Raw genomic sequence first — 26644 nt, forward strand, 5'->3', positions numbered from 1 at the left:
CTGAGGGGTGATATTAATAGCCGCGGAGGGGGCTAGTATCCATGGCCCCTTCCCTGGCTATTAATATCAGCCCGCAGCTGTCTAGTTTAGCCTTTTCTGGTTAGATTTTATAGTGGGACCCCATGTCAATTTTTTTTCTGGGGTCCCCCTGTATTCTAGCCAGTAAAGGCTAAACAAACAGCTGTGGGTTATTAACCCCTTTACCCCCGAGGGTGGTTTGCACGTTAATGACCAGGCCAATTTTTACAATTCTGACCACTGTCACTTTATGAGGTAATTACTCTGTAACGCTTCAATGGATCCCCCTGATTCTGAGTTTGTTTTTTTCGTGACATATTGTACTTCCTGACTGTGGTAAAATTTCTACAATATCACTTGCGTTTATTTGTGAAAAAAAAACAGAAATTTGGCGAAAATTTTGAACATTTTGCAATTTTCAAAATTTGAATTTTTATGCCCTTAAATCAGAGAGATGTCACACAAAAGAGTTAATAACATTTCCCTCATGTCTACTTTACATCAGCACAATTTTGAAACCAATTTTTTTTTTATTAGGGAGCTATAAGGGTTAAAAGTTGACCAGCGATTTCTCATTTTTCCAACAAAAATTATAAAACCATTTTTTAGGGACCACATCACATTTGAAGTCACTTTGAGGGGTCTTTATGACAGAAAATACGCAAAAGTGACACCATTCTAAAAACTGCACCCCTCAAGGTGCTCAAAACCACATTCAAGAACTTTATTAACCCTTCAGATGATTCACAGGAATTTTTGGAATGTGGAAGAAAAAAATTAACATTTAACTTTTTTCACAAAAATGTTACTTTAGACCCAATTTTTTTTATTTTCGCAGGGGTAACAGGAAAAAATGGACACCAAAATTTGCTGTGCAACTTCCCCTGAGCACGCAGATACCCCATTCGTGGGGAAAAACCACTGTTTGGGTGCACGGCAGGGCTCGGAAGAGAAGGAGTGCCATTTGACTTTTTGAATGTAAAATTTGCTTGAATAATTAGTGGATGCCATATTGCGTTTGGAGAGCCCCTGATGTGCTTAAACAGTGGAAACCCCCTACAAGTGACACCATTTTGGAAACTAGACCCCTCAGGGAACTTATTTAGATGTGTGGTGAGCACCTTGAACCCCCAGGTGCTTCACAGAAGTTTAGAACATTGAGCCGTAAAAATAAAATTTTCACATTTTGCAACAAAAATGTTTTTCAGCCTCCAATTTTGCATTTTCATGAGGGTAACAGGAGAAATTGCACCATGCAATTTGTTGTGCAATTCCTCCTGAGAACGCCGATACCCCATATGTGGGGGAAAACCACTGTTTGGACGCACGGCAGGGCTTGAAAGAGAAGGAGCGCCATTTGACTTTTTGAATGTAAAATTTGATTGAATAATTAGCAGACGCCATGTTGCGTTTGGAGAGCCCCTGATGTGCCTAAACAGTGGAAACCCCCCACAAGTGACACCATTTTGGAAACTAGACCCCTCAGGGAACTTATCTAGATGTGTGGTGAGCACCCTGAACCCCCAAGTGCTTTACAGAAGTTTATAACATGGAGCCGTGAAAATAAAAAAATCAAACTTTTTCCACAAAAATGATGTTTTAGCCCCAATTTTTTTATTTTCACAAGGGTAAGAGGAGAAAATGGACCCCATAAACTGTTGCGCAATTTCTCATGAGTACGCCAATACCCCATATGTGGGGAAAATACAGTGTTTGGGCACACAGCAGAGTTCAGAAGGGAAGGAGCACTGTGTGACTTTTTGAACGCAAAATTGTCTGGAATTGAGAGCGAACACCATGTCGCGTTTGGAGAGCCCCTGATGCACCTAAATAGTGGAAACCCCCCACAATTGACCCCATTTTGGAAACTACACCCCCCAAGGATTATATCAAGTTGTATAGTGAACATTTTGAACCTAAAGGTACGACACAAAATTTGATAACATTAGGTCATCATATTGAATAAGTTGTCATCAGTCTTGAGCGCAAGTGCTCGCTACTTGCGTTTGCATCGGGCACTCGGGTATGCACTATGTATCGCGCATGCTAGAGTGACATGCTCGAATCCCCGCTCGCATGTTTCACGGTTATTAGACACCCAAAAAAAAACATGCTGGGATCGCTCGTGCATGGCAGGCAATCCCCGCAAGGTTTTTTTGTAGCGAGCACTTGCGCTCAACACTAGTCGCGATATCGTCATCTTTTTTTTTTTTTTACTTTTGAAAAAATCCCAACCCTAACCCTAGCCCAACCCCAACCCTAACCTAACCCTAGAGTTAATTTTTTTACGCCGTTCCTCGTGCAGTATAAGTGATTAGACGACTTTATTCTTCGGGTCGTTGTGATTACAGCGATACCAGAATCATATTGGGTTTTTATGATTGACAGCTGTCACACACTAAAAGATGTATTTTTTTTGTAAAATCTAGTTTTTGCATCGCCATATTTTGAGAGCTATAATTTTTCCATATTTTGGCCGACAGAGTCATGTGACGGCTAGTTTTTTTGTAGGATAAGTTGACGTTTTTATTGGTACTATTTTCAGGCACTTTACATTTTTTTGATGTCATTGCCAACAAAGGATATATAACAAAGTATTGAGATAAACTTTTGTAATTGACCAAATACTTATTTTCCACCAAAATTTGAAAAAAAAAAAATCTTTCCAAATCAGACAATGTGATTTTCAGGATTTGTTTTCTCATTTTGTCTCTCATAGTTGAGGTCTACCTATGATGTAAATTACAAGCCTCTCTCATCTTTTCAAGTTGCACCATTGGTGGCTGACTAAATACTTTTTTCCCCACTGTATGTGTATATACATATATATATATATATATATATATATACAGTACAGACCAAAAGTTTGGACACACCTCATTTAAAGATTTTTCTGCATTTTCATGACTATGAAAAGTGTACATTCACACTGAAGGCATCAAAACTATGAATTAACACATGTGGAATTATATACTTAACAAAAAAGTGTGAAACAACTGAAAACATGTCTTGTATTCTAGGTTCTTCAAAGTCGCCACCTTTTGCTTTGATGACTGCTTTGCACACTCTTGGCATTCTCTTCATGAGCTTCAAGAGGTAGTCACCAGAAATGGTCTTCCAACAATCTTGAAGGAGTTCCCAGAGATGCTTAGCACTTGTTGGCCCTTTTGCCTTCATTCTGCGGTCCAGCTCACGACAAACCATCTCGATTGGGTTCAGGTCTGGTGACTGTGGAGGCCAGGTCATCTGGCGTAGCACCCCATCACTCTCCTTCTTGGTCAAATAGCCCTTACACAGCCTGGAGGTGTGTTTGGGGTCATTGTCCTGTTGAAAAATAAATGATGGTCCAACTAAACGCAAACCGGATGGAATAGCATGCCGCTGTGGGATGCTGTGGTAACCATGCTGGTTCAGTATGCCTTCAATTTTGAATAAATACCCAACAGTGTCACCAGCAATGCACCCCCACACCATCACACCTTCTCCTCCATGCTTCACGGTGGGAACCAGGCATGTAGAGTCCATCCGTTCACCTTTTCTGTGTCGCACAAAGACACGGTGGTTGGAACCAAAGATCTCAAATTTGGACTCATCAGACGAAAGCACAGATTTCCACTGGTCTAATGTCCATTCCTTGTGTTCTTTAGCCCAAACAAGTCTCTTCTGCTTGTTGCCTGTCCTTAGCAGTGGTTTCCTAGCAGCTATTTTACCATGAAGGCCTGCTGCACAAAGTCTCCTCTTAACAGTTGTTGAAGAGATGTGTCTGCTGCTAGAACTCTGTGTGGCATTGACCTGGTCTCTAATCTGAGCTGCTGTTAACCTGCAATTTCTGAGGCTGGTGACTCGGATAAACTTATGCTCAGAAGCAGAGGTGACTCTTGGTCTTCCTTTCCTGGGGCGGTCCTCATGTGAGCCAGTTTCTTTGTAGCGCTTGATGGTTTTTGCAACTGCACTTGGGGACACTTTCAAAGTTTTCCCAATTTTTCGCACTGACTGACCTTCATTTCTTAAAGTAATGATGGCCACTCGTTTTTCTTTACTTAGCTGCTTTTTTCTTGCCATAATACAAATTCTAACAGTCTATTCAGTAGGACTATCAGCTGTGTATCCACCTGACTTCTGCACAACACAACTGATGGTCCCAACCCCATTTATAAGGCAAGAAATCCCACTTTTTAAACCTGACAGGGCACACCTGTGAAGTGAAGACCATTTCTGGTGACTACCTCTTGAAACTCATCAAGAGAATGCCAAGAGTGTGCAAAGCAGTCATCAAAGCAAAAGGTGGCTACTTTGAAGAACCTAGAATATAAGACATATTTTCAGTTGTTTCATACTTTTTTGTTAAGTATATAATTCCACATGTGTTAATTCATAGTTTTGATGCCTTCAGTGTGAATGTACAATTTTCATAGTCATGAAAATACAGAAAAATCTTTAAATGAGGTGTGTCCAAACTTTTGGTCTGTACTGTATATATATATATATTTATTTATTTATTGAGTCTAGTAGTATGTATTGAATATTGTATATGTAGTAAATAGTGTGTACAGTGCATCTAATAGGTTGTCTATAATCGTGTATAAGCACAATACAGTGCCTCTAGTTCTTTCTCTTATTATGCACAGCTCCATCCCTTATCACATTGCATCCTCTCTTATGTACAGCGCCACCTCTTATTAAGCACCATCCTCTCTTACTATGTATAGTTGATTTTAAAGGGAAGGGTAGAGAAGGGGATGAGAGTGTGAATATATTATTAACTATTAAAATGTAACTTTTAATATCACAATTAAAATAATAATTCAAATTATCCCTATCCCTGACCAAAAATTCCCATAGGGAAATGAGAGCGAATAAGCCAGGGTGTAGTATTTAGTGTATGTAATAGTGTATATATCATCATTTTTCAGATGGATACAAATTTTGGTTTGCTGCTTCAGTATATTTAGATTTTTTAGTCAGATGTTTCTATGGTATACAGAAGTACATTCAGTGCTTATTCCCACGCTGCTTTTTGACACATTTTTTCTGTTCATTTTTCAAGGGTAAAACGCTGCACTTTATAGTGCTAGCAAAGGATATGAGATTTCTGAAATCTCGGGCACATGCTTATCTTTTTCTTGTGGATCTGAACCAGCAAAGCATTTTTTTTTTAATTTTGCAGCATGTCAATTCTTTCAGCATGTTCCACCCATTCAAATGAATGGGGAAAAAATGCAAGTAAAAATGAATAAAAAATGTGCGGATTTGAAGCAGAAATTTTCCTGCCGACACTTAGAAATATATGCTGTAAATGCTCGACGTGTGCACATATCCTTACGAGCATTTCAAACGTTTTTAAACTTTTATTGACAAATACATTACATTGATGCAAAGACTCAATATTACATTGCTGGCCTTTATGAAGACTTCTGCTATTTACCCTGCTTTGGAACCAAAACCTGACTGATGGCAACCCATGTTTGGAGTTTATCACAATTTCTGTGTTTTTGTTTCTCCACACACTTTTTGAGAATTGACCAAAGGTTCTGAATGGGATTGAGATCTTATATCTTTTCTGCCAAGTTTCATGGTGCTCTATACCTTTCTGCTTCATTTCCGGTGAACTGATAGCAGTCTTGCTGTCATAGTGATCACTTCCTCTTCAGAATCCTCTGCTTACTTCTTACTACATTTTCCATCATCCATTGTGCTGGGTTGCAAATCACCAGTGAGCACACCTCTTGTAACTCTGTCTAAACCCCCCCTCTCACACACAGCCCCAGCATGACCTCCTGGACAGGACAGGGCAGGGAACAGAAATAATGCACAAAGCACCATTACACCAGCCCTGATAATAAAGATTATCCCATACTCCCCCTTACTGACATGGATGATTGAATGCAGAGAGTTCTGAATGTATTCCCATTATAATCTATATACACCCTTCTGCAATATTGATGGATGTGTACTAGCAATGTGGTAGTATGGCATATACCAGACTCCCTGGAGACTGGTCAGGTGTGTGCTCAAAGGTAAAATTACACCCATTGCTGATGACCCCTAGGTATATGTGGGTTCCAGGTAAGAATGTGGGAACAGAAATGAAGCCTATATTGTGCTCCAGAAGATGTTCCAGACAACTTTAAGATCTTTTCAGCAACTTAAAAAATGGATGCAGAAGAACATATATTAACTGGTAAAAACTCATCAATGGTATCAGTAAGGATCTCTGAGCTGTCAGTAGTGCAAAATCAGTGGGATTTGGATATGGCACTTGCATCCCATGGTGCAGTCTGTGCAGTGATTTTAGACTCTTGCTATACTTTCGTTCCTGCTAATGATGATGGGACAATCCCAATAGGACACTTGTTAAGGCTATAGATCACCTACACACAGGAACAGATGGGTGACAATGCCGGTGTTACAGGTGACTGGCTTTCAAATTTCAATTCCTGGTTCTTACCATTGCTCAAGACTTTGGTACTTATATGTGCTCCAATGCGATTGTTGTGCGGTATCGGACTGTTCTTGTTTTCAAGCTTCCAAAGACCCTGATGCCACCATGACGCTTGCATACACACCTGTCACTGCTGCAGATGTAACAGACTAGAACATTGAATTCTGATCTGAAGAGGATATCATCTACTGAATGGAAGCAGGGTGAAATGGCACCTTACGTGATGTACTGGTTCCACCATCAGTTATGTATGGCTTCCAGCACGTGTTCAGGTTCCAACAAAAGGTGGGAATGAAGTAGAAAATTAGATTTTATGCCCATTTGTGCATAAATTCTTAAGTGTCAAGAGATAAGGCACATACCAAAAGTGAGGGAGAATCTTTTAAGCATGTCTGTATCTATGTATTAACTTTGACAGGACAAATGGAGTTTGTTCAGTGATCATAAACATATCCATATTTTGAGCATGACAAAGTCACAAGCTGTCACACATTATGTTGTCAATAGATTTATTTTAACAATTTTCCAACGCTTGCCTCCTACAGTCGTTGTATTATACTATTGCTGGCTGCAGAATGAATTATTGGGGTCGGCCACTTTATCTTTATTCTATCAGATGTGTTGGGAACATGACTTTGTAGCACTTCCTATTATAGGAGTGACACATTCTCTTCCTGCTCTTATTAGTACAGCTTTCCTCATAGGCTGCACAGCTCTCCTGTCCATAAAATGGCAGCTGATGGAGGAGCATGTGACCAGACCTGTCCATCAGTCGTGTCCAATTGAACATCTACATATGAGAAAACTGCTTTTATTAGAGGAGTCTGATGGACAGGTCTGGTCACATGCTTCTCCACCAGATGGCATTATATGGACAGGAGAGCTGTGCAGCCTGTCAGGAAAGCTGCACTAACAAGAGCGGAAGGAGAAGATGTCATACTAATATAATAGTAAATGCCACAAAATCATGTTCTCAACACATCTGATAAAATAAAGATAAATGTGGTCGACCCTGTAACCTCATTCTGCAGCTAGCAATAAACAGTGTAATATAGCGGCTATAGGAGGCAAACAGTGCAAAATGGTAAATCAAACCCAATTGTAAAAATTTATTTTGGCCCCATTTACATGCATTTATGAAATAAAAATGAATTGTCCTCAAAAGTTGGACAACCCCTTTAAATGCTGTGACAAGAAAATAAAACAAATGTCATGGTCCATGTTGCTCTCTATTTTTTTCTGTTAGGTTTAGGCGGAGGCAATAATTTATGTGGACTGGTTGGGTCTTTGTGCCAGGGATGCTTTTTAATTCCAGTTTTGCCAATAGGGATGCCAAAATTCAGCCATATTACGACCATCTGAAAAAGAACCTTAAAGGGAATCTGTCGGCAGGTTTTTGCTACCTCATCTGAGAGCAGCCTGATGCAGGTAAAGAGACTCGGAATCCAACAATGTGTCACTTAGTTTGATGGGTGCAGCCGTTATGACACAATCAGAGCTTTTACATTTAGCAATACAGCAGAGCTGAGGAAGCTAACCCCGCCCACACCAGTCTCTCCATGTACAAAGTCCATAGACAGTGAGGTGCTCATTACAGCAGGGGACTTGCAGGACCAGGAAGCATGTGTTGCTGTATCCAGCAATGATAAGCTCCTGGTGCTAAAACAATCATTGCAAGTAAACAAAACCACAGAGCTTGATAAGAGAAGCATCACTGAAATCTGTATTTAAATCCCTACAGCATGCTGTCTTTAGATTACATAGCAAAAACCTACAGAAAGTCTCTTTATTAAAAAATATACTTGTCTGACGACTGCAATGATTGTCTATGTCACTTGTTTCCAGCGTAATATGGTTAAATCTATAATAGGAAAGCTGAGTGCCCGCAACTTCAATCCTTTGATAGACAACAAGATTTCTTCTCAATTCTTTCTACAATGAATTACAATCATAAGTTACCTCAGGTAGAAACATTTCAAGGTTTGTGAAATCTAGGAAAATTTCACCAAAGAAGAGATTTTTTTAAATTAGCTGTTTTACATGTGTGAACCTGTTGTTACGCTGGCGCCCGGACTGACTGGCGTGAGCGTGATTAGTGATCCCACTGTACAATGAACCGAGGAGTGCCTGGAGGGGCGTAACTAAGTATCAACTCGATCCGACCAAGGTCGCACGGCGGCTAGTCGACTGCGTGGACCAAGAAGGAACAAAGCAGAGGGACCAGGTGCGACTCCAGGTCAGACCCCGGTCACAGTTGTTGACCCACACCGGGGAATGCAGGAACAGGCAGGTTAGACTGGCATACAGGCAGGTGGGTATTGGCAAGTACGGCTGGTATGCAGACAGGTGGGTACTGGCAAGTACGGCTGGTATGCAGACAGGTGGGCACTGGCAAGCACGGCTGGTATGCAAACAGGTGGGCACTGGCAAGCACGGCTAGTATGCAGACAGGGAGATACTGGCAAGCACGGCTGGAGTGCAGACCGGGAGGTACTAGCAGGTTGGAGCGCAGGCTGGATAGGGTCCAGTACAGACTGGGAGACAGGTACCGAGCCGCAGATGGGGAAGACAAGCAGAGTAAAGCGAAACCGCCGGAGCGGAGGACAAGGCAGAGCAGAGAGGAACTGCTGGTGCGGTGAGCAAGCAGAGCGGAGCGAAAACAGCAGGTGCGGTGGGCAAGGCAGAGCAGAGCGGAACCACCGGAGCGGTGGACAAGGCAGAGCAGAGAGAAACCGCAGGTGCGGTGGACAAGGCAGAGCAGAGCGGAACCGCCGGAGCAGTGGGCAAGGCAGAGCAGAGAGAAGCCGCCGAAGCGGTGGGTAAGGCCGAGCAGAGAGAAGCCGTCGGAGCGGTGGGCAAGGCAGAGCAGAGAGAAGCCGCTGGTGAGGTGAGCAAGGCAGAGCAGAGAGAAGCCGCCGGAGCGGTGGGCAAGGCAGAGCAGAGAGAAGCCGCCGGAGTGGTGGGCAAGTCAGAGCAGAGAGAAACCGCTGGTGCGATGAGCAAGGCAGAGCAGAGAGAAGCCGCCGGAGCGGTGGGCAAGACAGAGCAGAGAGAAACCGCCGAAGCGGTGGGCAAGACAGAGCAGAGAGAAACCGCCGAAGCGGTGGGCAAGACAGAGCGGAGCGAAACTGCAGGTGCGGTGGACAAGGCAGAGAGGACAGGGCTCTGTTCACATGGAACAGACTGGAAAATACAGGAAGATACGGAGGAAGGGAAAAGGGACAAGCAGAACCAGATACACACAAGGTACTTCCTATGAAGTAGCAAGTGGACACAAAACTCACAAACAGAAGTACAGAGACAAAGAGTTGGAGTTAAGTGCAGGTTCAGATACTGCAGGAAAAGGGAAGGTACGGACATAGAGAAAAACAGGTAACAGGCTAGGATACAGTTCAGACAGGAACTGCTACTGCAAAGAGATACAAGAACAGACCTGGGTATACAGCCCCCAGAGATGGCAGAAACGGACAAGAAGTAACAGATAACAGGTCTGGGTATGCAGCCCCCAGAGATGGCGGAAACAGACAAGAAGACACAGATAACAGGTCTGGGTACGCAGCCCCCAGAGATGGCGGAAACAGACAAGCAGAACTGGACCTGGCAACTTCAGAGTCAAGGAGCACACTGAATGTTAGTGTTGCTCAGGCACCTCCTACTGGGTGGAGGGGGTTTAAATATCAGAGACTCACAGCAATAGGCTGGAGACGCATTAGGGGTGTGCCCACAGCAGTTATAAGAATCAGGAAGTAACCGAGCCGCCTACCTAAGCAGTCAGTCAAGAGTCATGCACACAGCATGAACTGGAGCAAGATTTGCAGGCTGGTCAGACAGGTAAGATTGCGGTCTTGCATAGTGGGAGGTGGTGCATTATGCAAGCACGCCGCCAGGGATGTTACACCTGTTAAAACTGCGGATGTTGCTTAAAGGTTTTTGATATAATGAGCAGGGAAATAGCCTTTATCGGCCCTTTGATTTTTTTTTTTTTATAAATATATCCTATTCTATAAACAAAAACGACTTCTTTTAAGAGTGAAGTTTCTGATGGCCAACAAGAGTTGATTTTTGAGTAAAACATTTTCCACATTCAGAACATGAAAATGGCCTCTCCCCTGAGTGAACTCTACAATGATAAACAAGTTTAGATTTCTTGATAAAACATTTTCCACATTCAGAACATGAATATGGCTTGATTTCAGAGTGAATTTTTTGATGGTTAACAAGATATGATTTCTGGTTAAAACATTTTCCACATTCAGAACAGGAAAATGGTTGCTCCCCTGTGTGAGTTCTCTGATGATCCTTAAGTTTGGCTTTCGTAATAAAGCATGTGCCACATTCTGAACACAAATATGGCTTTTCCCCTGTGTGAATCCTCTGATGTTCAACAAGAGAAGGTTTCTGAGCAAAACATATCCCACATTCAGAACATGCGTAAGGTTTCTCCCCTGTGTGAGTTCTCTGATGCTCCCTTTCCTTTGCTTTACTAGCAAAACATTTTTCACATTTAGAGCACGAAAATGGTTTCTCCCCAGTGTGAGTTCTTTGATGTTGAACAAGATGAGGTTTTTGGGTAAAACATTTCCCACATTCAGAACAAGCAAACGGTTTCTCTCCTGTGTGAATTTTTTTATGCTTAAAAAGAAAAGATTTCTGATTAAAACATTTCCCACATTCCAAACACGTAAATGGCTTCTGGCCTGTGTGAATCATTTCATGTTGATTGAGAACTGATTTACGTGTAAAACATTTTCCACATTCTGAACAGGAGTATGGCTTCTCTCCTGTGTGAATTTTTGTATGTTTGCAAAGATTTGCATTTTTTGTAAACTGTTTTCCACATTCACCACATTGAAATATTTTTCCCTCGGTCTGACCTGTAACAATCTGTGACTGGTTAGGAGAATGTTCTTCAAGATTAGAGAATAGCTCTGCATTGTGAAGTTCCATATGTGCATTATGGGTGAGATTTTCTACTGACGAATGTTGCATGGGATCTTTCATTTCTTCTATATAATTTGGAGTTACACAGCAGTTTTCTTCCAAGTTCTTACTAGGATTTTTTGCTAAATAAAAAAAATAGACATTTTTAGTTTTTACAAACCACAAAATAGACTTATTTAATAATACGTCTAAGGTTTTAATCCAAAGCCACGGATTTACATGATAGTCACTTATTTACAAGTATGTGTAATAATTACCTTATCTGAACCTTCATTTTACCCTTGTCAGCACATTCTGGTCATCCATACCAAGTATTCCAAAGGTATAAAAGACTACCAGAGTATAACTTTTATATGTCTATTCCAGGATAATATCAACCCTTCTGAGGCTATGTGCCCACGATGCAGAAATGAAGCAGAAAATTTCTGCAGCATTTCTGCATCTGCCTGGCAGAAAAAACGCATGCAGATTGTGCATGCGTTTTTCCTGCGAAATACATGCGGATTCACATGCGTTTCCGCATGCGGATTGACAAGCGCTTTCGAAGCGATTTTAGCATCACTTGGAAAGTGCTTGACAACTAGGTCACACTATATAAATCCATGCAAACAGCATGGATTTATATAGTGTGACCCGAGAGAATGGTTAAAAATAAACCTATACTTACCTTCCGATGGCCCGGCGTGTGTTGCTGCGCTCCTTCTTGGCTGCCAGCTGATCGCGAGACACTGCACTGAAGGGCCTGCCGTCACATGACTGTGACGTCACCGCAGATCCTTCAGTCCTGCCTGCAAGCACAGGGAAGGAGTCCAGGGGCCGTCGGAAGGTGAATATAAGCTTTATTTATTTATTTTTTTTTTTATGGTACCTGGGTGTGGATGAGACTCTCCTCTCCTCTACACCCGGGTACCATCCGCACATTAGAACGCGCCAATTACACAAGTACAGATGCAGTCTTGCGGAATTGGCGCATTCTAATGCAAGTCAATGGCGGCGAAAACGCAGCATTTGCGCAAAATTAATGGACATGCTGCAGATTTTTGAGCACAGTATAAACGCTGCGGAAAAATCCGCAGCATGGGCATTGAAAGTGCGGAATTGCATAGGGGACCATGGCAGAAGGCTTACCATGCGTTTCCCAAGCGTTTATGTTGCGGAAAATTCCGCAGCAAAAACGCTTGAAAAACGCATCGTGGGCACACAGCCTAATAGTTTTAACAGGATAATATGCTATGTCATAGAATACACATAGATTCTATTTACAGTACTGGTCAAAAGTTTGAATGTGCACACTGTAGATTCAGACTGAAGGCAGCAAAACTACAAAAGGGACACATGAAAACAAGGAGTAAAGAAACACGTATGAAACAAACCAGAATATGTGTAGGATTCCTCAAAGTACCCCTTTTTATTCTGATGATAACTTTACACATCCTTGGCATTCTGTCCAGCAATTTCATCAGGTCGTCACCAGAAATGGCTTTCCAATTGCCTTGAAGGAGTTCCCAAAAGTGCTGAGCACCTGTAGGCTTCTTTATCTTCACTCTGTAATGCAACTCATCCCAAAACATCTCAATTGTGTTGAGGGAGGGTGATTGTGGAGGCCATGTCAGATACATTCGGATTATAAAACGCACCCCCATTTTCCTCCCAAATTTTGGTGAAAATAAGCACCTTTTATAATCCGAAAAGTACGATGTGTATTTTTTTTTTCTTAATTTTTAATAGGGGAACAGGGGAGCGATTTGAACTTTTGTATTTTTTTAAACAAGTGATTGTCTAATAACTTGTGCTATATAATGCAATACCATAGTATTGCTGTATATAGAAAAAAATCATGGTCTATGAACGTCGGTCACAGGTTGACTTTCACAAGAGTACCGTCATGTCAGGTATGGGGGTCTTCAGCAGACCCACGACTGCCATAACAATCATCAGTGGGACATACGCCGTAAATACCGCTGTCCAAGATTGACAGCGGGATTTAACAGCTTAGTAGCCAAGATTAATAGCCACTAGCGGAGGAATACATATTCTGGTTTGTTTCGCACATGTTACTTTGCGCCTTTTTTCATATTTGTTCCTTCAGGGTTTTGCTGCCTCCAGTCTGAATCTAAAACGTGCACATTGTAATAAGACTCAGGAAAACCATAGCGTGAACAGGTGTGTCCAAACTTTTGACTGGTACTGCATATGACAAAAACATCAGTGTATTTCAATTGCCTGTATAATCCAAGAGCTCTATCCTATAGAGCAGTGGTGCTGAACCTATGGCATGTGTGCCAGAGAGGGCACGCTGAGCCCACCCGGTGGGCACGCGCGCCATCGCCTCAGCACTTGCAGGGGGAGCTCTGTGCTGGGGCTGAGGAGCAGAGCAGTCCGGGTGGTGCAGCGCGAAGTGTACACCAGGGGCATTGCTAGGAAGTCGGCACATTGAGTCGGGGCCTGCGCCGGAATCAGAAGTGCACTGCCTCGAATCTCTTGGTCTGCATGTTTCTATCTTAAAGAAAGTTTATTTTATTTTAACGTACAGTGCATGTGTCTCAGTGTACACAGGCACGCATGCAGCATGGTGCGGATGCAGATTCTCTATTCTGTTTGATCTTCCTCCCGGTTAGTACTTTCAGCCTGTGCAGAACGTCTGCACACACAGGGCTGGGATCTCCACTCATCTCCTGGAGCAAGTCGTTAACGACCATCAATTCTAGCTGCTGTTTGTGTCATTAGAGCAGCAGTGACAGGAGCAGCCCTGTCAGAGATTACTAGCTGCGATGTGGTGATGACCAGTCTGAAGCTCTATTGGCTGATCGGTGCGGTATCAAATGTCTCATCCGCAGACTGCACCAACCTCCGAGCACAGACACTAAATCTCTGCTTGTAATCACTAATAACACTGTCCTGTCACTGCTGCTTTGATTATTGCAGGCTAACCTTTGATCCTATCCCCCTCCCACATTGACGAAAATATATCCTGTGTGCTATACACTTATGCACACATACTCACAGATACTCCTGCCTGCGCTCTGATATTCCTGCCTACTCTCTGTTGCCCCTGCCTTCTTTTTATTTCACCTACGTGCTTTGTTTCCCCTGCCTTCTTTGATACACCTGCTTGCTCCCTGATATGCCTGCTTGCTCTCTGTTGCCAATGCCTGCTCTGTTTCCCCTGCTTGTTCTCTGATACATCAGCTTGCTCTCTGTTGCCCACGCCTTCTTTGATACGCCTGCTTGCTCTCTGATACGCCTGCTTCCTCTCTGATATGACTGCTTGCTTTCTGATATGCCTGCTTGCTCTCTGATACGCCTGCCTGCTCTGTTTCCCCTGCTTGCTCTCTGATACATCTAATTGCTTTCTGTTGCCACAGCTTGCTCTCCGTTGCCCCTGCCTGCTCTCCTTTGCCCATGCCTGCTCTCTGTTGCCCCTGCCTGCTCTCCGTTGCCCCTGCCTGCTCTCTGTTGCCCCTGCCTGCTCTCCTTTGCCCATGCCTGCTCTCTGTTGCCCATGCCTTCTTTAATACACCTGCTTGCTCTCTGATACGCCTGCTTGCTCTCTGATACGCCTGCCTGCTCTGTTTCCCCTGCTTGCTCTCTGATACATCTAATTGCTTTCTGTTGCCACAGCTTGCTCTCTGTTGCCCCTGCCTGCTCTCCTTTGCCCATGCCTGCTCTCTATTGCCACAGCTTGCTCTCTGTTGCCCCTGCCAGCTCTCCTTTGCCCATGCCTGCTCTCTGTTGCCCCTGCCTGCTCTCCTTTGCCCATGCCTGCTCTCTGTTGCCCATGCCTTCTTTAATACACCTGCTTGCTCTCTGATACGCCTGCTTGCTCTATGTTGCCCCTGCTTGCTCTTTGATATGCCTGCTTGCTCTCTGTTGCCCCTGCCTGCTTTCTGTTGTCCCTGCCTGCTCTCTGTATGAGTTGTTTTTCCTAAAATAAAACCTCAGTATACAAGTTAAATTGCCGTGTCGGCACTTTGCAATAAATAAGTGGGTTTTGGGTTGCAGTTTCGGCACTCGGTCTCTAAAAGGTTCACCATCACTGTTATAGAGCATATTTGAGATGTGGTAGAATAGGAGATATGCATCTGATACAAAAGCAGAAAATTATTGACATTAAAGTGAGTCTGTCACCCCCAAAACTTTAGGAATTATGCAAATGAGAGTGCTCAGTGCACTCTTGGGGTGCCCAAACTCTCAATGCACCATACCAACCCTCCTCCTTTGCTAATTGATACTGAACTGAAAACTAGGCGTACACACTGATACTGCAGGAGCCAAGTAAGTGCGCACGCATCCCTCTCTCGTCTGCTGCGGCCGCTCATCTCCATGGATCAGTGTGGCATGAACACAGCAGACAGGAGGAAGGGATGTATGTGTCCGCTCATCTCCTGCACTGACACTGTGTACGCTCTGCTCATGCAGCATTAGTGAATGTGTGCAAAGCGAAGTTTAAGTCCAGGCAGTACTTGTTCTAGGCAAGTGAATGCCATCAATCAACAAAAGAGGAGGAGGCGGGAGGGGGAACTGAGAGTTTGGCCACAGCAAGGAAGCATCCAGCATCCTTATTTACAGAATATATTCATATAATTTCTGGACAATCATAGCTGAGAAAACTAAGCATCAATCATGATTTTTTTTTTAGAATATTAAGTCCCCTATATGATTATTTGATTAGTTTAAATTGAGTTTTAGGGGTTACAGATTCCCTTTAACATGTCAAAATAGAGTAAAACATCACTAGGATCCAGGGGCGTAATTAAAAAGTCATAGAACCCCACAGCAAAATTAATTTCCACCCTCCCCCCAAAAAAGATAACCAAGTAGGGTCATATAGGTTGTCCAGAAACGTTTGCAGATTCAGCTGCTTATTGGTAGGGCCTGGAAGATGGGACATGGTTGGAAGAAGCGGCTGGATGCTGGGCAGGGGGTGCGGCAATTCAGCAGCTGTGTGGTATGTCTCCATTGAAGGTACACCACTGCCTATACAGTAAAAGAGAAAACTAATCTGGACCAGGATATGGCAGAAGGACAGGTACATGGACTCTAAAGTGTTCAGAACTTAGGAACAGAGCCTAAATATAGTGGCATGTAAAAGTTTGGGCACCCCTGGTCAAAATTACTGTTATTGTGAACAGTTAAGTTAAAGATGAAATGATCTCTAAAAGGACTAAAATTAAAGATGACACATTTCCTTTGTATTTTAGGCAAAAAAGAAAATATATATTTTCATCTTTTACATTTTAAAAATTACAAAAAGGAAAATGGGCCAAGGTAAAAGTTTGAGCACCCTGCATGGTTAGTACCTAGTGGCACCCCTTTTGCAGGTATCACAGCTTGTAAAAGTTTTTTGTAGCCAGCCAGTAGTCTTTCAATTCTTGTTTGAGGGATTTTCATCCATTCTTCCTTGGAAAATAATTCCAGTTCTGTGAGATTCCTGGGTTGTCTTGCATGCACTCCTATTTTAGGTCTAGCCACAGATTTTCAACGATGTTCAGATCAGGGGATTATCAGACATAATGTAATAGATGGGACAAGTGACGCAAAGCAGAGCTATAACTATTGGAGAGAGATAAACACAGTTGTGGCTGTAAATATTGGAATAGTTCATAGATAAGGAGTGTGAAAGTTTTATTATCCTATGATTGTGGTCTGGTCCAGGGTTGTGAAGACCCCACAGGTCTGATTAGCACATTTCTTAGTTGATGTAGAATGACATAAATCCTTGCGAGACATTCATTCCGGCTCTGAAGGACTCTCAGATCTAAATATTTTTCTATCTACTGGCTAACACGGTACAAAAATATATTTTCCCTGTATTGAAATTTCATTGAAGCCATTCTTCCCTCTGCCTGTGAAATGTTCCCCATGCTATTGGCTGCAACACAACCCCAAAGCATGATTGATCCACCAACTTAATCATTAGCGAGATGTTCTTTTCCAGAAATTCTGTGCCCTTTTTTCTCCACACATGCCTTTGATCATTGTGGCCAAAGAGTTCTATTGTAATCGCATGGGCCCACAGAACTTGTTTCCAAAATGCTTCAGGCTTGTTTAGATGTTCTTTTGCATACTTCTGACGCTGAATTTTATGGTGAGGACGCAGGAGAGGTTTTCTTGTGATGACTCTTCCATGAAGGCCATTTTGTGCAGGTGTCTCTGAACAGTAGAACAATGTACCACAACTCCAGAGTCTGATAAATCTTTCTGAAGGTCTTTTGCAGTCAAGCGATCTGTTTAGCAATCCTAAGAGCAGTGCTCACTGAAATTTTGCTTGGACTTCCAGACCTTATCTTGAAAACGCTTTGCTATCTTCTTATAGCCTTCTCCTGCTTTATGGACCTCCACCATTTTCAGAGTGCAAGCCAGCAGCTTAGAAGAACCCATGGCTGCTGTTTTTTGGCATAAGGTTAGAGGAGGCTGAGTTTTTATAAAGGTGGGAAATTTGCATCACCTGGCCTTTCCTAACGATTATAGTGAACAAGTTACTTTTGCATCGACCCATTTTCCTTTTTATAATTTTTAAAATGTAAAAAGATGAAAAAATAAATATTTACAGAAATGTGTCATCTTTAACTTTAGGTCTTTCAGAATCATTTCATCTTGAATTTGCTTAAATGTTCAAAATAACAGTAATTTTGAACAAGAGTGCCCAAACCTTTACATGTCACTGTATATATGGACACTCTTCCCTGCTGCATCCATGCTTTATACACACAGCTTTGCTACAGTCATAGGATACGCACACCTATAATAAGGGCACAGTAAAACACACACACAGCTCTGCTACAACCTGACATGGGATTCTTTTTTTTCTTTCTCCACTTAGTAGTGCCTCAGAACTATATCCTTTCAATTGTACTTTATTAAACACGCATAGAACATGAGCACAATCTTAAGGGATGTCAAAAAATCACCTCCAGCTCTTCAGGAACTCTACTATTAACTTTTAACAAATGTGTGACATGGCATATGGCGTTTCTGCTCACTCTGGGCGCAGTGATGAAGTCCGAAGTTAGAGTCAGAAGTTCTATGACACTATATACACTTTTTAAGGTTAAGGTATTGGGTGAAAATCCAGTTTGTAATAAAACACAGTTACTTACCTATGCCAATATCTAATGGCATTTCCTCCTCCTTACACTGCGGATCAGTCTTCATATTAGTGACCTCGTCTTCTTCGATAACTTCAGCCTTGATATCAAGCAGATGTTCACTCTGAAGAGACAAAGAGGAAATATACATAGAAAATATAAGTTTGGTCTATCAATGGAAGGTTATTGTAGGAGAATATGTGAGGAGACTAAAGTGCCACCTACCTGACGGCTCTGCAGGACACTACATTTCTCTGCATTATCTCCAGAACTTAGAGGACTGGGGCTTCTGTCTGGTCCAATTCTGTCAGTGGCTCCATCTGTGGTGGAAACAAATAACAATACATTTATCTAGAAGCCGGTAATGAGGTGTAACTAAGGAAAGACAACTTGTCTGCTCTGACACCAGCATGGTTTTGTGAGCTTCAGAGGCCACTTCTTAGCCGTTACTCTTAAGCATTTAAAGGGATTATCCAACCATGTGATATTGATGACCTACCCCTATCCTCAGTGACCGGCACTAGGATGGCTGCTGCTACTGGGAGCAGGGGTGTGGTGCCAAATTATAGAGAGGTGAAGAACATCCACAGGTTCCAGCAGGCGTTAACAGGACAAACGTCAACGTACAGATGAGATTATTTCTCACATTTGTGGATCCATTAAACATGGCGGTGTGAAGGATTCAACATTTCAGATATTTGCATGCACTGGCATAGTGGTGAGCCTGAATAAAGACTTAGGGGGCGATTCATCAATGCTTTTACACAAGAACACTAGGGAAAAATGCTTTGAAAAATTGCTAAATTTTTGTGCAACGCGAAGTGTCATAAAAATCTTGCAACTGGAGAGGAGCCATGGCGGGATGGGACATGGCTACACCTGTCTGTCAAATTCTCCAAAAGTGACAACATTTTTTATGCTTCTGTTCATAACTGCATTAGCGTTTTTGGCATGGTGCACTGAGTCGCACGCCACAAAGACGCCCTAAATTAAGTGGCATGCGCCTCTTAATGAATTCGGTGCATCATACTTAAGTGGGCACTTCATTAACATTGACATATTCAATGCCAGTCTAAAGAATTGGCCCCATAGTTAACACTGAGATGATTACAAACAGTTTTCCCTACCTGCTGATGTGAGAGGCTGGTCAGTCATGACGTCCTTGTACAGATCCTTGTGTCCTTCTATATACTCCCACTCCTCCATGGAGAAATGGACAGTGACATCCTGACACCTTATAGGAACCTGACACACAATGATACATCATCATCCAGACACATCATCCCTTGTGTTCCTGTATAATGTCCCAGTATTCCCAGCAGCGCTCACCTCTCCAGTCAGCAGCTCAATCATCTTCTTGGTGAGGTCCAGGATCTTCTGACCATTGTGTCTCTCAGATATCAGTAAGTGAGGTGGAGGCTCCATGATGGGGCTCTGGCTCCTGCTCCATTCTCCAGACACAGGAGGATGGCTGCTTGGTGTGGCAGACTCATCAGAGGTCTTCTTAGCTGATATGTAATCCTGGGTGCGGAGGGAAAATGATAAATATCACTCGGTACATACCTAGAATAAATCACCTCGCCAGTCATGTTTCAGTTACAGAGAAAGAAGTCATGTCCAATGAGAAAGTTACTGTATATTGGATGACTGATGACCAATATTCCCGCCATCAGGATGAACACACGTCTGACATAAAATCACTTTTTGGGGGGACTAGAGTACATTTGCCCATTGATGAATCAGCCAAAGACACCTAAAAATCCCAATCTCCACCCACAATGGTTAATATAAGAAAAATAGGAGAACACATATAAAATGGACTTTAACCCCTTCACGGCTTCAAACATTGCTAGCTTCAAGTCCCCTAAAGGGAATATTAAATACAGTAAAAAAAAAACAACAAATTTTTAAAAATATGGAAGAAAAAAAAAAGAAGCAAAATACAAGTTGTAATCATCTCCCTTTTGTCCCATTAAAAATAAAATATCTATATAAAAAAAAACATATTTGGTATTGCTGCGTTTGTAAAAGTTTGATTAAAATATAAAATAAATAAATTAATCCGATTGGTAAACAGCGTAAGAAAAAAAAAATCAAAGCACCAGAATTACGTTTTTTTGGCCGCCGCAACACTGTAATAAAATGAACTAAAAAACTATACATATTTGGTATCTGCGTACTCGTACTGACCTAGGAAATCATATTGTTTTACCATATAGTGAACATAGTAAAAAAAAAAAAACAGTTGTGGAATTGCACTTTTTTTTTGCAATTTTGAGGCACTTTGAATTTATTTCCCGCTTTCCAGTGCATCCCATGACAAAATGAATGATGTCAGTCAGAAGTAAAGCAAAAAACGGCTATGTGGATGGAAAGATAAAAAAAGTTATGGCTCTTGGAAGAAGGGGAGGAATAAATGAAAAGGAAAAAAAAAAAGGAAAATCGCCCAGGGGTTAAAAATGTGCAAACTAAAAAAAGGTGCAAATGAAAACCATCAAAAACTAGACAGATAAAACTGCCGCAAATGCAATAATGAATCGTGCCCAAAGGATGTTAAATGGAATGTATCACATTTTTATTTCTTTTTTTCCATTCTGTTTTCATTTTATGATTGTACATTTTTTATTTGATTTTCTTTTCATGATTTTGCCTCAATTTCTGTAACTTATGTAGATATATGCTTTACAGCAGCCACATGGACCTAGCCAGCAATAGTCAGACTCATTGAGTACGATAGAGGAGCATTCTAGGCATGCGCTGATCTTGGCAAAGGGCATTCTGAAGGAGGAGGAGGTGAGCTGTGACCATCTCCTGTTCTTAAGGAGTATCTTGTGCCATCTGCTGTATATAGAGGTGTTACCTGTCACTATCCTTCATACTCTAAAAATGTAAACAATTGGTTATTTTCTGATTACGTATTCCCTCTAAAAATTACATTTTGTCATTTTGATTGTCTGGCACCCCAACAGATAAGCTGTTCTCGGTGTTTGCCAAAACTGACTATTTACGGAGCCGCACAGCACAGCTACATCTACCATAAAGTGTCCGCGGCCGAGTACTGCACATCCACCCCCTATTGATTTGTAGGCTGCTGTCGACACCGAGAACAGCTGATCGGCGTGGGTGCCGGGTGTCACACCACCACCGATCAGACATTGATGACCTATCCTAAGGATAGGCCATCAATGTTAAAGTAGTGGACAACCTCTAAAATATAACAATGCCTCATTCCTTTTTCACTAGGGGATTTGGACCTTTGATCATTTGATCGATTGTAATATATAATATAATACATTAGTATTGCAATATATAATGAAAACCATGGTCTCCAAGGAATCATGGTCTCATTCAACCAACCCTTAGTAGCTATGCCAACTAGAGATGAGAAAATTGATTTGATGCATATCTAATTTCTGTAGCATTTTATAAAACTTGTAGGTCGAATTTGAACTATTTGTGATTTGGGTCGTGCAAATCACCAAATACAGGTGAATCTCACAAAATTAGAATATCCTCAAAAAGTTAATTTATTTCAGTTCTTCAATACAAAAAGTGAAACTCATATATTATATAGAGTTATTACAAACAGAGTGATCTATTTCAAGTGTTTATTTCTGTTAATGTTGATGATTATGGCTTACAGCCAATGAAAACACAAAACTCATTATCTCAGTAAATTAGAATACTTTATAACAGCTTGAAAAATTATTTTAAAATCTGAAATGTTGGCCTGCTGAAATGTATGTTCAGTAAATGCACTCAATACATGGTCGGGGCTCCTTTTGCATCAATTACTGCATCAATGCGGCGTGGCATGGAGGCGATCAGCCTGTGGCACTGCTGAGGTGTTATGGAAGTCCAGGTTGCTTTGATAGCAGCCTTCAGCTTGTCTGCATTGTTGGGTCTGGTGTCTCTCATCTTCCTCTTGACAATACCCCATAGATTCTCTATAATAGATTCTCTATGGGGTTAAGGTCAGGCGAGTTTGCTGGCCAATCAAGCACAGTCATACTGTTGTTATTAAACCAGGTATTGGTACTTTTGGCAGTGTGAACAGGTGCCAAGTCCTGCTGGAGAATGAAATTTCCATCTCCAAAAAACTTGTTGGCAGAGGGAAGCATGAAGTGCTCTAAAATTTCCTGGTAGACGGCTGCGCTGACTTTGGTGTTGATAAAACACAGTGGACCTACACCAGCAGATGACATGGCTCCCCAAACCATCACTGATTGTGAAAACTTCACACTAGACCGCAAGCAGCTTGGATTGTGGCCTCTCCACTCTTCCTCCAGACTCTGGGACCTTGATTTCCAAATGAAAATTAGAACTCTGGGACCTTGTGGAGTGTGTCAATGACGGCCTTCTGGACATCTGTCAAGTCAGCAGTCTTCCCCATGATTGTGGAGCCTACTGAAACAGACCAATGGACCTTTTTAAATGCTTAGGAAGCCCTTGCAGGTGTTTTTTGTTAATTATTCTAATTTACTGAGATAATGACTTTTGTGTTTTCATTGACTGTAAGCCATAATCATCAACATTAACAGAAATAAACACTTGAAATAGATCACTCTGTTTGTAATGACTCTATATAATATATGAGTTTCACTTTTTTATTGAAGAACTGAAATAAATTAACTTTTTGATGATATTCTAATTTTGTGAGATGCACTTGTAAATGCACAACACCATTTTATACATTTCAAAGGAGTGCAACACCCACAGAATGCTCCCATGACCTGAAGTGACACTGCATAGGGTTCCCCAAAATGCCTTGCAGCTATCATTTCACATGGTATAATACAGGCAATCAAAAGGGACTATCGAACCATGCATAAAAACCGAGACAGGGAATGCAGCAGCCATTTTAGGGTGATCCAGGATAGAGTGAAGGCATCAGAGCCCACAGCTCAACAAAAGAGATTTTTTTTCACCACTTAAATAAAAAAGAACCTATATATGTTTGGTGTCTACGAACTCGTAATGACCTGGAGAATAATAATGGCAGGTGTAGCGTCAGAGTTCCTACATCCTGCTAGGCAGGGACGCCGTTCCCCTCACCCCTCCGCTCCGTGCCCGGCGTCTTTCTCCCGCTCTGCTGGCAGCGCGCGCTGCTTCCCGGCCACTGTGCTTAGGGCGCGCGCGCTCCCCCTCTCTTAAAGGGGCCACGCGCGCCGTCCTAAGGAGTCCCCGGCCAATGGCCGGAGGATCTCACCATATATAAGGCACCTCCTCCAAGATGGAGGTGCCCGAGCAATGTTGTTGCAAAGCCTTTCAACTCTGCTTCAGCCCTCAGGTCCCGTTATCAGTTACCTGCCAGTCACCTGCCAGATTCCTGCTTGATACCTGCCTGATATCTGCCTACCTGCTTGCAATCCTGTGGTCCGACAGTCTGCCTACCAGCACCTGCCAGTCTGTCTATGGATCAGTCCACCTGCGGACCAGGAAGTACCTGCCAGATACCTGCCTGCCTGTCCAGAGACTCTTACTCGCTCACCAGGGAGCGCTCACCTGCTACCTGCCTGCTAGCCTACCTGGAGGCTCAGCCGTCACTTGCTGTGACCACCTGCCTGTCCAGAGACTCTTACTCGCTCACCTGCTACCTACCTGCTAGCCTACCTGGAGGCTCTGCTGTCACTTGCTGTGACCACCTGCCTGCCTAGAGACTCTTACCCTGTTGTCACTTGCCGTGACCACCCGCCTGTCAAGAGACTGTCCCCGTCACTTGCCGTGACCACCCGCCTGTCTAGAGACTGTCCCCGTCACTTGCTGTGACCGTCCTGCCCTTCTACCCTGAGACTGTCCTTGTCACTTGCCGTGTCTACCTACCCGCCTTCCCTGGGAGCCACCCGCTTCCTTACAAGGACTGCCCCTTTGTATAGTAGCTCAGAGGTTCCACCTCCCAGACCCGTTACAGCAGGTAAGTTTTAGAATTCACTGAACGTGGTAAAAAAATTAAAAAAAAACAACAACTGCAGTATTGCACTTTTTTTGCACTTGGAATTTTTTTTACCATTTTCCAGTACACAATATGGTAAAACCAGTGATGTCATTCAAAAGTACAACTTGTCACGCAAAAAATAAGCCCTCACACGGCCATATTGACCGAGAAATAAAAAAAGTTATGTTTCTGGGAACAAGGGGAGCAAAAAAAAAACGAAAATGCTAAAACAGAAAATGGCCCAGGGGTAAAGGCTTTAACCCCTTAATAACATCTGACGTACTAATACGCGTCTGTGCCCTGGGACTTAAGAGCCAGACCCGTATTAGTATGTCATGGCGATCGCGCGCGCACACAGGCTGTGCGGGCGCGATCGCTGCCGGGTGTCAGCTGATTGTCACAGCTGACACCCGGTACTATGTGCAGGGAGCGGTCCTGCACCGCTCCCAGCACATTAACCCCCGCGATGCTGCGATCGAAGTCGATCGCGGCATTGCGGGGGCAAGGGGAGGTGATCGGCGATACTCACCTCCTCTTCTGGCTTCCAGCGCAGTCTGCAAAGGCTTCCCGGGTGTTGCCATGATGACCCGATGTCGTCATGACAACATCCGGGTCACCAGAGAGCAGGAAGATTGCTTGGGCATGCGCAGTGCATCTCCAAGCAATCTTCACACTGTGCACTTCTGACAGCCTTCATGGCATAGGGATGGTGCTTCATTCCTGTGCCATGCAGGCGATCAGAAAAAAAAAGTGAAAGTCCCAGAGTGGGACAAAGTAATAAAGTGTATAAACTGTGTGAAAGTGCAAAAAAAAAAAAAAACGTGCAAAAATATAATAAAAAAATAATACACCAAAAATAAAAATATAATGTACCCATCAATAAATATTATTATAAAAAAATAAAAAAAAAAACAATAAAAGTACACATATTTGGTATCGCCGCGTCCGGAACAACCTGACCTATAAAACTGTCCCACTAGTTAACCCCTTCAGTGAACACGGTAAAAAAAAAAAAAAAAAAAACGAAACAAAAAACAATGCTTTATCACCATACCGCCAAACAAAAAGTGGAATAACACGCGATCAAAAAGACGCATATAAATAAAAATGATACCGCTGAAAACGTCATCTCGTCCCGCAAAAAACAAGCCGCCATACAGCTCCATCAGCCGAAAAATAAAAAAGTTATAGCTCTCAGAATAAAGCGATGCTAAAAAATATTTTTTTCTATAAAATAGCTTTTATTGTGTATAAGCGCCAAAACATAGAAAAATGATACAAATGTGGTACCGCTGCAAAGGTACTGACCCGAAGAATAAAGCAACTTCATCAATTTTACCACACGCGGAACAGAATAAAAAAAAAAAAAAAAACAATTCCTGAATTGTTGCTTTTTGTTTATTCTGCCTCCCAAAAATCGGAATAGAAAGCGATCAAAAAATGTTACGTGCCTGAAAATGGCACCAATAACAACGTCAAGTCATCCCGCAAAAAACGAGCCGTCACAGGACTGTCTGCCAAAATCTGGAAAAATTATAGCTCTCAAAATATGGCGATGCAAAAACTAGATTTTACAAAAAATGCGTCTTTTAGTGTGTGACAGCTGTCAGTCATAAAAACCCCATATGATTCTGGCATTGCTGTAATCACACCGACCCGAAGAATAAAGTCGTCTAATCACTTATACCGCACAAGGAACGGCGTCAAAAATAAACTCTTGGGTTAGGATTGGGCTAGGGTTAGGGCTGGGTTTGGGGCTAGGGTTGTGCTGGGGCTAGGGTTGTGCTGGGGCTAGGGTTGTGCTGGGGCTAGGGTTGTGCTGGGGCTAGGGTTGTGCTGGGGCTAGGGTTGTGCTGGGGCTAGGATTTTTTTCAAAAGTAAGAAAAAAAGATGACGATATGGCGACTAGTGTTGAGAGCAAGTGCTCGCTACTTGAGTTTGCATCGGGTGCTCTGGTATGCATTGAGTATCGTGGGTATTTGAGTGACATGCTCGAGTCTCTGCCCCATATGCTTCGCGGCCAAAAAACTTTACGGGGATTGCCTGCCATGCACGAGCGATCCCCGCATGTTTTTTTTTGGGTGTCTAATAACCGTGAAACATGCGGAGCAGGGACTCGAGCATGTCACTCGAGCACACGCTGTACATGGTGCATACCTGAGTACCCGATGCAAACTCAAGTAGCGAGCACTTGCCCTCAAGAATAATGACAACTTATTC

The 26644-nt window shown here is 42.7% G+C and overlaps 1 pseudogene; it reads right to left on the bottom strand.

Annotated features, from left to right (window-relative positions):
- LOC141273004 (uncharacterized) overlaps window positions 1-26644 on the bottom strand; it is a 74560-nt pseudogene that overhangs the window by 29833 nt on the left and 18083 nt on the right.

The sequence above is a fragment of the Phyllobates terribilis genome, unplaced genomic scaffold (assembly GCF_046119375.1).
Source record: "Phyllobates terribilis strain yellow unplaced genomic scaffold, ASM4611937v1 Scaffold_5__5_contigs__length_657084704, whole genome shotgun sequence".
Classification (NCBI taxonomy): domain Eukaryota; kingdom Metazoa; phylum Chordata; class Amphibia; order Anura; family Dendrobatidae; genus Phyllobates; species Phyllobates terribilis.